Here is a 14,001-nt window from a genome sequence, read left to right on the forward strand (position 1 = left end):
AACTGTTCCTTCAGACTGAGTCAGTGGATGTAGTTTCGGCATATCATAAGTAACTTGGGAGCATACCTCTAGAAGACCCAAGGGCAGTCCCAGGACATGCTGGTGGGATAAGAAATGTTACCTCAGAAAGAGGGACCAGCTGTTTAATACCACCCTACATGAGAGAAGTTCCACCTATCTTTTATAACACAGTTAACAGTTAAGCACTGGAGTTTACTCCAAGCGTCAGTTTATTGGGGTCCAACAGTTACATAATTTCACATTTAATTTAATATTTCTAGATTGTGGAAGAAAATCACGATGCCTAGGGAGATCCCACTCAAACACACAGAGAACACTTCAAGTCCACACACATTATAAATATTTGTGTCAATAGGTTTCGATTAAAAAAATACGGAGCTGGCATAACTGAGTAAAAGCCGCTGCCACTTAAAATCATTCAGTCAGCTCACTCCTGTTTTTAAATCACGACCTCTTGACCTCATTGGTTGACAATCCAACCCTATGCCACATGAGCGGCCAATTGGAGCCCAGCATACTGGAAAGTGGGTGGAACTTTATATTTTTCACCATTCGTCTCTAAGAGGAGGTGCCTAAAGATTAAGGTGAGAGAACGAAAAAATACCGACATTGATGACATTGATATTTGCGGATAGCTAACGTCTATCTCTACACATATCGTTACATATAAGTAAAATACGATTTCATGAGTGGTCGCTAACATTTATTAAAAGAAAAACAAAGTGGCACACATCCCCCTCCCTTTAACTAGCTAGCTAGCTCAGCATAGTCTCGGCTACTGTGTTAGCTAGCTAGCTACTTCCCTGCCTTTTTGTGCTCTCTGGCTCTGCTTTGTTGCAGATTTATATCAAAAACACAGATGTGGTAACACAACAGAAAAGGTAAGTCTTAAATTAGAAGTATATTTCGGTAGTAGACGTGTTTTTATAACTAAATACTAACATATGGCAATTGTGTTGTAAGTTGTGCATATCTCGTTTTACTCCATAGCTACTTAGCTTTCAAGCACGAGTGTTTATAATAATAATAACGCCGATAACCTAGAAGAGGGGCAAAAATAAAGGTAGCCATGTTCTATCGGCACCTCTACGTGACTGCTATTTTTAATCATAAAATATGCAAACATTAGCCAGCTTGTTAACTATGACTTAAATTATTTCAGACTATTGTTTATCACTCACAGGCTACCTGCCTAGCCAACACAAACTCCTAAAATATGTGAGACTGAACATCCAATATCGGAAGTTGGTTAAAAACTTTGTCCTTAACTATGGATTTAAAAACTGAAAGATAATATTAGTTAATAAGAAGCACTTCATAAACTAGAGGATAAACTAAGTGGCTACTTCAAATGAGAAGTCATGCACATTACTTGTGAGATTTCATTAAAAGGTGTTTGAGAACATTTGATTTGCAAATGAAATGTTATCAGTGTTCGTCTTGCAAAAGTTGTGCTTTTGTTCTGTTAGAATATTAAGTAACAACTAATATGACGTCAAATCTGGTTTTGAAGTCACAGGTTGATGTTTAATAGCCGAGTTTTTATTTTTTATTTTTTACTCATTTTTCTCATGATTACATGTTCACTGTTCCCTTTAGATGCATTGATTATAACAACTTGCAGGAGGTTAGACATGGTTAAATGTGGGACATTTGTACTTTTAAAATGAAAGCCCTGATGATTCTGAACAATAAACAATAAGAATGAACCAGCAATCTCGTCGTCTGGGTTTTAGAAAGGTACATGGTGTACATTGGTGTGTCTAACATATTGAATGGATTCTTAATATTAGAGCTTTTGTGTTTGTCACTTGGAGATCTGCATTGTTTATTTTGAAGAATGACTTCTGATAATTTGATCTTTCGAGAAGGTATGAAGTATGTCATGTCTGTATTTATGCAGCTTAGGTGGAGATGTTCCAAGGCCTCGATTGTAGTCCAAGGCTACTATGTGCAAAGTATATTTAGTTGGACACAATGTCAAAAGTAATGTTATGAAGATTGGCTGGGTTAATGAGGTAGAGGTGTCACATTTTAGGTTTCTCTGTTTGCTTCTTAGCAATTGTTGCAGTTGGCATTCATTTCTAAACATGATTTTATCCAACTTTCTGATCGTGTACATAGTTTTTTCCCCAAGATCTAAAATGATTCATTTTTTGTTTTATCGAGTATTCTAGCTAAGGAGAATGTGCATGCTTCTTTGTTAATTTGGGTGGGGGTGGGGGAATCCTGGACAAATGATCGGTGGTTATTCGTTTTTGGTCCCTAGGTGTGAATTTCTTTGCAACAGGTCCGGTTACGTGCAACCATGCAAGAGCCACACAAATCTAATGCAGAAATGATAAATATACATACATATATATATATATATACACACACACACACACACACACAATATAAAGTGCAATTATGATATATGTAGACGGGATTAACAGAATTAAATCAAAACCAATGGTAGATGCCAGTTGGGAGGGTGGAATGCCAATGCTCTTTAGACCAGGTATTTCAGGAAAGCGCATTGTTGAGTTGGGCATCCATTTATAACAATGATTTTAACATTTGTATTTGGCATTAAATTGCTAATTAATGTTTTTTTTTTTTTTTTTTGCAAAATTTAACAGTTCATATTTTTGGGCACCTATATTATTAACCTTGCCATTGCATGTTGTCAGATTTGTATAATTGATCCACAAGATGACAACTGGAACATTCATTTACTGGGGGAAATTAAATCCTAAAAATTATGAAATGCCAGTATCAGTTCACGAGATCAGTTTAGTTATGTCCTCCATGTTATACACTTGGCAATCCTTTCACCTAAAATAAGGAAACATTTGATAGTCTTCTCAGGAACGGCTTATTCGGATCAGTCACTATAAGCCTGGAGACTCTCCCAGGAAGTATAGAAAGTGAGACGGTACATTGTGACCAGTCCATGTTAGTGCGCACGCTGACACCTTTTCACCTACACTGGGTATCTTTATGACTGTGACCAGTCCATGTTAGTGTGCACGCAGAAACCATTTCACCTACACTGGGTATCTTTATGACTGTGACCAGTTCATATTAGTGCGCATGCAGACACCTTTTCACCTACACTAGGTATCTTTATGATTGTGACCAGTCCATGTTAGTGTGCGCGCAGACACCATTTCACCTACCCTGGGTATCTTTATCATTGTGACCAGTCCATGTTAGTGAGCACGAAGACACCATTTCACCTACGCTGGGTATCTTTATGTATCTGGCGAAAACCTGCTGACAAACCTGCACTGTGTGTGTTTCCAGTTTTTTCACACAGTTTGGTGATTATGTATAATTTAGTTAATGCATTTTTGGAAAATTTGTTTGTTGATCTTATAAGTCACATTCATACATTAAGTGCTTTTTTGTGAAAAGTTGGTGATGTGTTCTTGCATACTAGACAGGCTTTTGATAATATGAACCAACTTGTAATGATGACAAAGGAAGCAAATTTGATTTATATAACGTTTAGTATTAATGACCATATTTATTTGTGCAAGGTCATTAACATGTCCTTAATGGGGACATGAATAAAATTACTGTCATCACTTTTTACATGTGAAGTCATGTTTGAAGACATTACATAGCGATAGTTTTACGTGTGAGTTTTAATTATGTACATTTTCGCTTGTATTGGACTGTAAATCTTTATATACTGTCTAGCACTATTTATTAAATTGGGTGTGTTAGGTATTTTTCTTCTCAGGACTTTGTCACTTTCAGTGGTTTTTAATTAAGATGAAGAGGTATTTTAATGAGTGTGCTATTGATTCAAGTGCTACACTTACATTAAGTTTGTCAACACTTGACTGAGAACACAAAGGGCTAGTAATCTTGTAGATTTACTCCCTTAAAATCAAAACAGTTATTGTTTGAAAGACTGTGTGTACATTTCAAGATACCAGAGTCTTGCAAAAGACGACAAAGATTACTTTGATATAAAAAAAAAAAACCATTTACTTAGTGCAACTTGTGATGTTATCATGATGAGGATTTTCTTTTTTTTTTTATTAAAGTAGAGAACAGCAGGTGCAGTGATTTTATAGTACCATATGATTGTATTGTGGAAATTATTGGCAAGATCATTTTGTGTTCTCTTGATGTCACTGTGTTGCTACACTATTTATGAAGAGATGTTTTCGCACACAGTTTTTTCTTTTGAGATTTTTATCCCCAATAAATTAAACATACTCATGCTGTTATAGTAGTGCTGTTAGGAATAGAGATTGCTTCATGCAAATGGAGGGAAGACGTTGTCTGACACAAGTGCCGTCGCATCCAGCGTTTTATATCCAGACTTCTGCAGTTGCTTGGAGATGTTAATGTTTAGGTTTCTGGATGATCTTTTCATAATCCCCTTTTATGGCATTTGACTACAAATATGTTCACTGTTGTTCTGTTTGCTTGCCTACTGCGTTTTGTTTGGAGCTGCTGTTTGTGTGCCATAAAGATTGGTAATGGAGTGGAAATTCATCAGGTAGGTAAAGACAATGTTTTTTGAAAAAGCTTTACTCTCAGCTCGGCGTTTCTTCTGTTATAGTGTTCTTAAGTGTCTGAGTGATGTATTTATGGTTTGTCCATTATTTTCAGCGTTATAAGGATGCAGGGTGTTGATACTTTTGGACCAGTTATTGTTCCACCTTTTCCTTTTGATATGTTTATGGATTGTTTTTAGCTGTTGAGGTTTGTGCTTGTTGGAGAGAAGAAATGCTATACCTAAAGACCTTTGCTTTTGTAATACAGATGGAAGTGTGAATGGGGTTGATTATGATCAATGTGCATTGATGGTGGGGCATTGCGAATGTGTTACTGTGGATATATGAGAGGCATACATGTGTACGGCCTGTGGACAATTTTAACAATGCCACTCCACATAACTGCAAAGCTTTGAACTATAGGGTGTTTATTAAAGGGGCTCTATTATGCTTTTCTGGTTTTTCCTTTTCGGTATTTAGTTTTACAGCTCTATGTGCATGTTAACAGTCTGCAAAATCTTAAGACCCAAAGTAAAGGGAGTAACACTCGCCATAGAAACCACTATTCTCTAATCTACCTGGAACGCCTCGCCGGGATTCCAGCCCTTGCTTCTGTGACATGGTGAGGTCACCTTGTAACACAATCCTTATTGGCTGCCTACTTGCAAGCTTTCAGCAGACTGTAAGACAGGGGCGGAACATGTAGAGCAAGTTGACCAGTTTGGCAAGCTGACCAGTCAGAGCACATTGGGCTCAATTGGGGGTAGGCCCTAAAGTACTAACAGTGTGTTATAGGTGGAGTGAATAAGGATATACAGTATGAGAAAAAAATAGTGTTTTTGGAACATTGAACCATGTAAATCTTTTCTAGTAGAACCCAAAAAAAAGAATTATGAACAGTGAAAATGAGCATAATAGGGCCCCTTTAATGCTCAATTTTCTGGTCTTTTCACTGATTGTTGGTATTAATTGTTCTTGTTTGCAGGAGTACTGTAATGATTTTTCCATTGTTTAACCTAATGTGGCAGTATTAATGAGTACAATTGATGAATGCTAATTACATTCATATAATGAGCAAAATTTAAAGCATTTTTCCTAAGCAGTTAAGTTGAATTGGTAAGAGAACCCATACTGTTATTTGACAGCAGGGACAATACCGAAACGGTTAAGAGTATGTAATGTGGCATATTTAGAATTGCAAATGCATCAATTTACCATTGTGATTGCATGGTTAATATATATCTCTTTCCATCTATGTTTGTTGCAAAATATCAAAACCGATCGCAGAAGAACATCCCCAGCTTGTTATAACTGCAGCTGTAACCCTAACTTGTAAACTAATTATATTGCCAAGCTATTTAAATCCTGTAATTTAGTGAGATAATGGTTGTCAGCAGGCCCCTTGAACTTGAGTGAAAATGCTGCTTGGATGTTTTCCACCAAAAATATTAAACAATTTCTCTGTCATCTGTTACCATATGCACTGTGTCCACAACTATTAGGCAAATTGTATTGTTCAGCATTAATTTTATTGTTGAACATTTTTGCCCTTTCGAAAATATTCATGGACTCTTTCAACAACTGCCTTGAGCCATCCATTCATGGAGCAATGAAGCAGTGACCCCACACGTACCCTCTTTGAACAGCATGTGCATTGTCTTCCCTCACAGTAAATCTCACATTTCAGAAGGGCTTACAAGTTTTCAATAGGATTTACGTCAGGCGTGGAAGGGACCAGGCCATTATTCGGTCATATTTGAGGTTTTTGTTGGCTAGCTAAGCACTAGAGTACCTGGATGCATGTGATGGGTAATTGTCCTGCATAAAGACCATGGCCTTCTTGAATGTTGTTGACTTCTTCCCGTACCACTGCTTGAAGAAAGTATCTTCCAGAAACTAGTTCATCCCTTAATGATGGCACTGCATAGCAGTTTCTCTCCTCCACGATGCTGCCACCTGACTTGATCTGGTGCCCTGTGTCCATCAGTGATTCAGCCATGAGCTCATCCAATGAAGTGTCACTTTCATTTCATCTGTCCATAAAACCTTTGAAAAATCTGTCTTCAGGTATTTCTTAGCCCAGCCTTGACGTTTCCACTTGTACATCTTATTCAGTGGTGGTTGTGTTTTAGCCCACTTTGCCTTGGCTGTGTCTCTGAACACTTGACACCTTTTACTTCTGCACTTTTCACAACAAAATGTTTGTCTGGTAGTCATGCCTCAATATTTTCACAATTGTGAAGTGTTGTGTCCATCTGAAAGGCATTTTGCAATTTTTTACTTTTCAGTGTCAGTTAAATCTCTCTTTGGTCCCATTTACCTGAGGTAATAAAACTGTTTTGATACTATGTTGAAATTACTAGTTCCAGCTAAATTGTCGATAATTTTGGTTTCATGTTTCTAGTTAACATGGTAGCTCAATGGGTAACACTGTGGCCTCACATCTATAGGGTTAGAGGTTACATTTCTGCTCTGACTATTTATGTATGATGACTGTGCAGAGTATTTTTTATTCTTTTTTGCAAAAAAATCTGGTTGGGTGAATTGATATCTCTAAATTTCCAGGTGTGTGTGTGTGTGTGTTGCCGTGTGTGTGTGTTGCCGTGTGTGTGTGTTGCCGTGTGTGTGTGTTGCCGTGTGTGTGTGTGTTGCCGTGTGTGTGTGTTGCCGTGTGTGTGTGTGTTGCCGTGTGTGTGTGTGTGTGTTGCCGTGTGTGTGTGTGTGTGTGTTGCCGTGTGTGTGTGTTGCCGTGTGTGTGTGTTGCCGTGTGTGTGTGTGTGTGTGTTGCCGTGTGTGTGTGTTGCCGTGTGTGTGTGTGTTGCCGTGTGTGTGTTGCCGTGTGTGTGTTGCCGTGTGTGTGTGTGTGTGTGTTGCCGTGTGTGTGTTGCCGTGTGTGTGTGTGTTGCCGTGTGTGTGTGTGTGTGTGTGTGTGTGTTGCCGTGTGTGTGTTGCCGTGTGTGTGTTGCCGTGTGTGTGTGTGTTGCCGTGTGTGTGTTGCCGTGTGTGTGTTGCCGTGTGTGTGTTGCCGTGTGTTGCCGTGTGTGTGTGTGTGTTGCCGCGTGTGTTTTGCCGTGTGTGTGTGTGTGTGTGTGTGTTGCCGTGTGTGTGTTGCCGTGTGTGTGTTGCCGTGTGCTCCCTGGAAAGACTTCTAGCTCCCTGCGGCCCTGTACTGGATAATTGGCTATGGAAGATTTAGCTTTTAGCTCATGTCATGAAAGGAAAGACTCATCTCTGAAAAAAGAACAAGCCTCAATGAAAAAAGCCAATTGACGCCGAGTGATACAGTGAACTTTGTTTCAGCTTTGGGGATGTAGTTTCTGTCTTAACATCACACAGGTCATTCATCCATGTTGAGCTCTGAAATGCATTCTTATACACCTTTGTTCTCAGCCATCCGGAAGCATGGATGCTTAGGTAAGCTAAAATATGTCTGGCTCACAGATGGACTTTGACCCGTTTGCACCTTACATTTATAAAGGCATTACATTAATGATGTGCAGCTTGCCCTGGGGCTTCAGCAGCCAGTTGCCCTTGGACCCCCAAAGGTCGTCTTATTTTTTCTCTCTGTACTGTGCAGTTTCGGGTTCCTGTCCTTCATGGTCTTGTAGCATTTTTCCCTTGCTTCTGTTTTTCCTGTAGTTTCACTTTTATGTAAACGTATTGCATTGTTGGCCACTCTTGGTACTGTAAGTGCCTTGGGGTGGTTGGGTTGTGAAAGGCGCTATATACAAATCGATTGGATTGAAGTGAAGTACAGGCGCTGTTATACCCTTTTCACTAGTGAGGTAATATTGAGACTCCATGAACGGTCCTGAGAGGCATGGATTCCGAGGAACCTGCATCTGTGCCACCACACTAATGTATGTGGGCTGAATGTGCAGTGCATCTCCATATTCTGAAATCCGCAAAGCGCTCTCTTGTTTGCCTTGTGTTACTGCTCAGGTTGTTGTTGGTGGTGGTGGTGGTGGTGGTATACCACCTTATTGGCTTCTGTACCTCTTCCCTGTAGGCTGCCTCATCGTTGTCAGAACTCAAGCTTACACTGGTGGTGTCTGCAAATTTCACAATGGTGTTGACATTATGGATGAATATGAGTAAAGAGTGAGCACACAGTCTTCTGGTACCCCAGTGTTCAGGATTGTAGTGGGAAAAGTATGGACACCTAACCTCACAGTCTGTTGTCTAGGATCCAGTTTTATGGTGATGTACTGTGACCTAGGTTGATATAGTCATTGGTGGCAGATGATGATTTTTAAAATGAGGGAAGCACAGTGTCGACAGTTGGCAGCATAACTGCAAAAGATCTTTTTCTTATTGGAGACAGTCAGCTACTTGTATGTTAATTCTGCTCTCCATCAAAAGGCTTCTTTAGAATGAAGTGAAACACATTAGCTGCAGTGTCTTCCACTTTGTTTCAAAGCTACTGGCTCAGCATGAACACGCAGCTTAGCAAGCTAACTGCCGCACTAGGCTACTAAAGAATCGCTTGACTTGAAAATTAAACAATCAGTCAAATTCAACTCAATTACAATGACTTTATTTACAATATTCACAAATGCCAGTGGTGAAAGATTACATACAAAACAATGAACTGTCACTCTGGGTTGCAGTGAAATGCTTTTGCCCCCCAGCACGTGACTGAATGAATACTGTTAGCCAACACCACCGACAGCATGTGAAACTTATCGGTTGTGAGCATTAATGGTAGTTCATCCTGTCTTGTTGAGACATTTTCCAATCACCATTCAAAGAAGCCTGGTCTCCAGGTGGGTCTGAAATATCTTACTGCACATCTAACTGCCCAGTGAACGTTGGCAGGTATCAGAAGAAGTTATGCATGAAGCTCTTGTAAACTCCCACCTTCTATGAGTTGTATGAAAGCCAGTTCCAAAGGGGAAGCGTAATTTAAATGTTGTTGAAAACGACTCCTGTGAAACAGTCAGCGCTGTAGTTCAAATAGTAAGATTACCCTTTTAATTGCAAAATAAAATTAATTTACATTTGATACATTAACTAATTTCTTTGTTAAAATGTGCTGAAAAATGTTTACAAAGTACTAATGCACAAACTGAAATCATTTAATCAAGTTGAAAACTGCAAATAAAATTAGCAGCACTCTGCACGTTTTGTTCGCATAAACATTAAAATAATAACATGACCAATAGCTTATTGAGGCAGACTTTTTTTCTTGCATCAGCTTTCACCTGGTTGTGCTGGTTTGGGATTTCAGTCTTGGAAAAGAATGTGATGGCAACCTTCATCAGCCTTAGAAAGCTAGACCTCTCCATGATTTGAAACGGCATCATGTCCTTTGTGATGTAATACGAAATGGCTTCAGTGAGATCTTGAGCATTTTTTTCACGTGGGTGCATAAGCAGCCTGTCTTTTAAATGCATGCTGGGTGTCTGTGTGACTGTAGATGAGGACAAGGGAATAGTTGCATTACTGCGTCTCCCAGATACCTGCCCACTCTAACTATGGAATAGCAAATGTATTTATTATTATTATTATTATTATTATTATTATTATTATTATTATTATTACCCCCCTCTCTTTTGCTCTGTCTCTCACGCACACGCATGCACACAATCTGTCTTCTGTGTTGCATTTGAGTATATACAATAACCACATGCAAAATCTTACATAAAACAAATGAGTCATAAGAGGACAGTGATCGTAATTGCAGCGAACCCAAAGGCTGACATAAATACAGAGGACTATAAAGTTTTTCCTATTGGAACACTTTCGCAACTAGTTTGACTGTGGAAGAAGGCAGGGGTCAAAGCCATTATTATTGTTATAGATGATGTGTTACTGGTATGGTTGCTAAATGCATAAAAAGGTGTCTCCAGTGGATTAAATGAGCTTGTAAGGAAGACAGTTTCTGAGTCGGGGTGCTAAGGATGTGTTATTCAGTGTAAATCAAGTGCAAAGAGAAGAGTCGAGTCTGCTTGTGCATGTTGTTTTTTAAGTGTCTTGGTATAATATAGGTTAATTTGTAGGTCATGTCAGAATATCGGTATAATGCTAAAGAGGGCAAGTGAAATGGCAGTTTTCCCCAATGTTCGCTTCCCTCTGACAGCAAAGTAGGCTAATTGACTCAAGACTTTGTAAGAGTTCAACTATTTACTGAACTTCACACAATACAAATAATGCTGTTGCATCGTAGTTATGCTGGAAACTCCACACAGAAGGAAATTAACTGGTCTAAACAGTGTTCTGTTTCAAGAATATGCAAATATAAACATACCCAACTTATCATTAATAGCAAATGGGCATTCAGCTATAATGCTGATGCAAAAAAATAGGTTACATCACTGACAATGTGTTGTGTTTTTACAAGAGCAAGTAACACAGAGCTTCAGTTTGCATTATTGACAAGCTACTAGCAAGTTGGATAAACCATGATATGTTCCTTCATTCTGAAGTGTCAACATCATGCGTTGACCTACGTTAACTTACCTTTCATTCGCTATAAAGTAGTTGGGTGGTGGCCATAGGATTTGAAGTGTTGGCACCTTGGGCAGCAGTGTTTCTGCATGTTCTGCAGACAGGGTAGCCAGTCAAGAGTCCTTCAGCACTCTTATAAAAAAACAATGCAATCACATTTTAGACTTTAGTCCTCGTAGACCAGGGGTGGCCAGTCTTATCCGCAAACTGTAGTGCTAACCTTCGGAAATTTTACCATGGTTTACTGTGAAACCAGTGACCGTTTCATCCCTATACAGTAGTTTATGTAGGAAAATGAAATAGTTATTCTAAATTCTAGTTTGTGTGTAGTCTTGGAGTTCTGCTGTAGCTCCTGTAGGCTGGGGATGCATACTAGTATCTGTATTGGGTCTGACACTGTGCTAATGTACTTGTCCTTCTGACAGAATGCCAATGCCTGTAACCAAAATGCATAATGATATATCACAAAATGACACATCAGCGATATCTTGCAAAATAAATGGCAGAAAATGTCTGCAGTGTAGAAATACGGAGTTAACAAAAACCAAAGAATAGCAGACTTCAATCTTTGTTCTACTGAACTATCAAAAGGAGTTGACATGGATGAATATGAGTGAAGAGTGAGCACACAGTCTTCTGGTAAAATGGGCACATACACACTAGTTACCGGCACTCTAATTATGCCTGACCATCTAAAAACTAAATACAAGAGCCTGACAGAATTGCCAGCAGCAGCACTCTGCAGCATCCTGGCTTGAAACACACTGGCTTAGAGAGAGAAAATGTCAAACGATAACCCCTGTGCAGTGAAAATAACAAACACTTACCCAGGACATTGTTCTTAACAGGAAAGCATAATGTCAATGATGGTATGCGGAGAGAACAATACTTTTTGAGGTGGCACACATGAACCACTGCTTTTAAAAGGTTTTAGTCTCCCCACGACGTTTTGAAATTATTAAATCTGTAACTGACAATCACTGCTAAACAGCCTGCCATTTTGTTGAGTGACTTGGTTTTTAGGAGGATGCTTGGTGACATGGGCTTGCGAGTTGTTTGCTTCGGCCAGGTCTGTGTCCCGGCCAGGTCTGTGTCCCGGCCAGGTCTGTGTCCCTGCCTTGCCTCGCTTTGCTTTCGTCATTATGCCACCTGCGTTGTCTTCCTGCTAGCGTAGTAGTGCACGCAGATTCTGGTGAGGAATGGAGTTTAACTTGTTTGAAACAAGCTGAAAACTGGTTTTATGGATATTGAAGCTCCTGATGACTATAAAAGTTTATTAATTTTGTTTAGGTAAAGAGACTTGAAACTAACCACAGGAAAATAATAGAAAATATACGGAGTATCTCTTCATAGAGTGCAAATCCTATATCTGTGCATACTGCCTATTAGTTAAATTTTTAACAAGTGTTTTTACAAAACAAGCCCCTGCAATCTGCTTTCACTGGTGAGTTGACTGTGCAGTTGCAGTGTTAATGAGCCTGGGATGATGTTGGCTCTAAGCTACAAGGCTTGCAGAACCCATATGTAAAACATGCTTTTAGCGTGCTGTTTGCCCAGTAACGTGTGTTTGCTCTGCTGACTATAAGGTAGATTACATTCGCAAATGTGAAGGGGATAAGAGGCTGGTCAGAGATGAGTGCAGGTGCAGGGCTCATTGTTTTCAACAAATTGCAGGTGCTCTGTACTAAGGCAGGCTTCTTGGTGCTAGGATGGAGCCCTGACCTCCTAGTGGGCTCTGAATCCCTCAGAGCGAACACAGCCAGCAGATCTTCTTGTTCTTCCCTTCGCTCACTTTTGAGTGCAGGTCGAGGGCCTGAAAAGGGCCCCGCTGGGTGGCTTTATTAGTCTCTAGCCGTGGGCAGTGCGGATTGCAGTGTCTGCTGCTGGCGCAGTGCTGACATCCCTGCAGTCATGCAGTTACAGTAAGCTTAAATCTTAATTAGCCCTATTAGTGAAGCGGGGTGATGTGGTGCTTCAGCAATAAAAGGCTTTTATTGTAACAGGATATTTGATCTGAGGCCAGCCTGAAGCAGGGAGATAAGCATGTTTACCATTTGACCTGTGATAGTAATGGAACCTGTGCGGTGTTGATGACTGTTGGTTTATTTTCCTATGTGGTGTAATTGTTCAGAGAAAAAAAAAATGTACTTCAATAGTAACATCAAGCCTTCTAAGGATATTGATGTGTTAATAAACATACACATGTATATAATGTGCATCTCATTGTAAATTACCCCCTATTGCATCTTAGTGTTTAACATTATAGCTTGCTATGGTTGTTAATGAGTCTTAAAAACAGCCTAGTCTGGTCGTGGTGTGTCTTCTGAATAATGCGGGCGAGGGTGCCTGCTGCGGCAAATATTTATCGTGGAAAAACTGGTCACTGTGAATCACTTAATTATACATCTTTAAGCTAAATAGTCTAGTTTATGACTGCTGCCATTTTCCTCAGCCAGAGGTAAGTACAGAGTCTCGTCTTCTCAGATAATTCATTATTTGTGAAAGTGGAACGATGGTTATTTGTAAGGAAATAGATTTTTGTGTTTTTTCTGGAGATGTCGTCTTTTAATAAATAAAATGCTGCTTATTGTAATGATTGGAATTGGCCAAATGAACAAATTTGTCTTTTTAAAATGTGAATAATGTTTCGATTTCTTCCCGTTACCCTGTTTCCATGGCTGTGCTACAATACCAATTAAGAGGTTTTAATATAGGCAGGCTGTGCAGTGAAGCGTGCAGTGAAGCATGCAGTGTGTGTGCTCCCTAGAGGTGCTGATTATACAGGAGGGATATCAAACCATGAATCATTTACACTACCTTTAGAAGCTTGGATTGCTCGTTTAATTAAAGATTATTGCACTTCTTTAAAGACTTGAAATGATCTCTATATGTGCATATGTATTATCGTTTGTATACACAGTATGTGTATATATAAAATATAAGTAGCAAGATTTAAAAAGGCAGCCGTGATGAGTCTTTTTTCCTCTTCACATTCTGACTGTTGGCAAGACTTCAGAGGCAGAAATATATT

The 14,001-nt window shown here is 39.4% G+C and overlaps 1 protein-coding gene across 4 annotated transcripts in view; it reads left to right on the top strand.

The window, feature by feature from the left end:
- Positions 1-549: 549 nt before the first annotated feature.
- LOC111853177 (arginine-glutamic acid dipeptide repeats protein-like) overlaps positions 550-14,001 on the top strand; it is a 120,920-nt gene continuing 107,468 nt past the window's right edge. For 3 of the 4 annotated variants that reach the window (XM_072715013.1, XM_072715020.1, XM_072715019.1), the window contains exon 1: positions 612-902. The gene's annotated coding sequence lies outside the window, so the exon portion shown is untranslated. The other variant, XM_072715014.1, reaches the window with a different exon arrangement.

This window comes from Paramormyrops kingsleyae, chromosome 8, assembly GCF_048594095.1.
Source record: "Paramormyrops kingsleyae isolate MSU_618 chromosome 8, PKINGS_0.4, whole genome shotgun sequence".
NCBI classification, from domain to species: domain Eukaryota; kingdom Metazoa; phylum Chordata; class Actinopteri; order Osteoglossiformes; family Mormyridae; genus Paramormyrops; species Paramormyrops kingsleyae.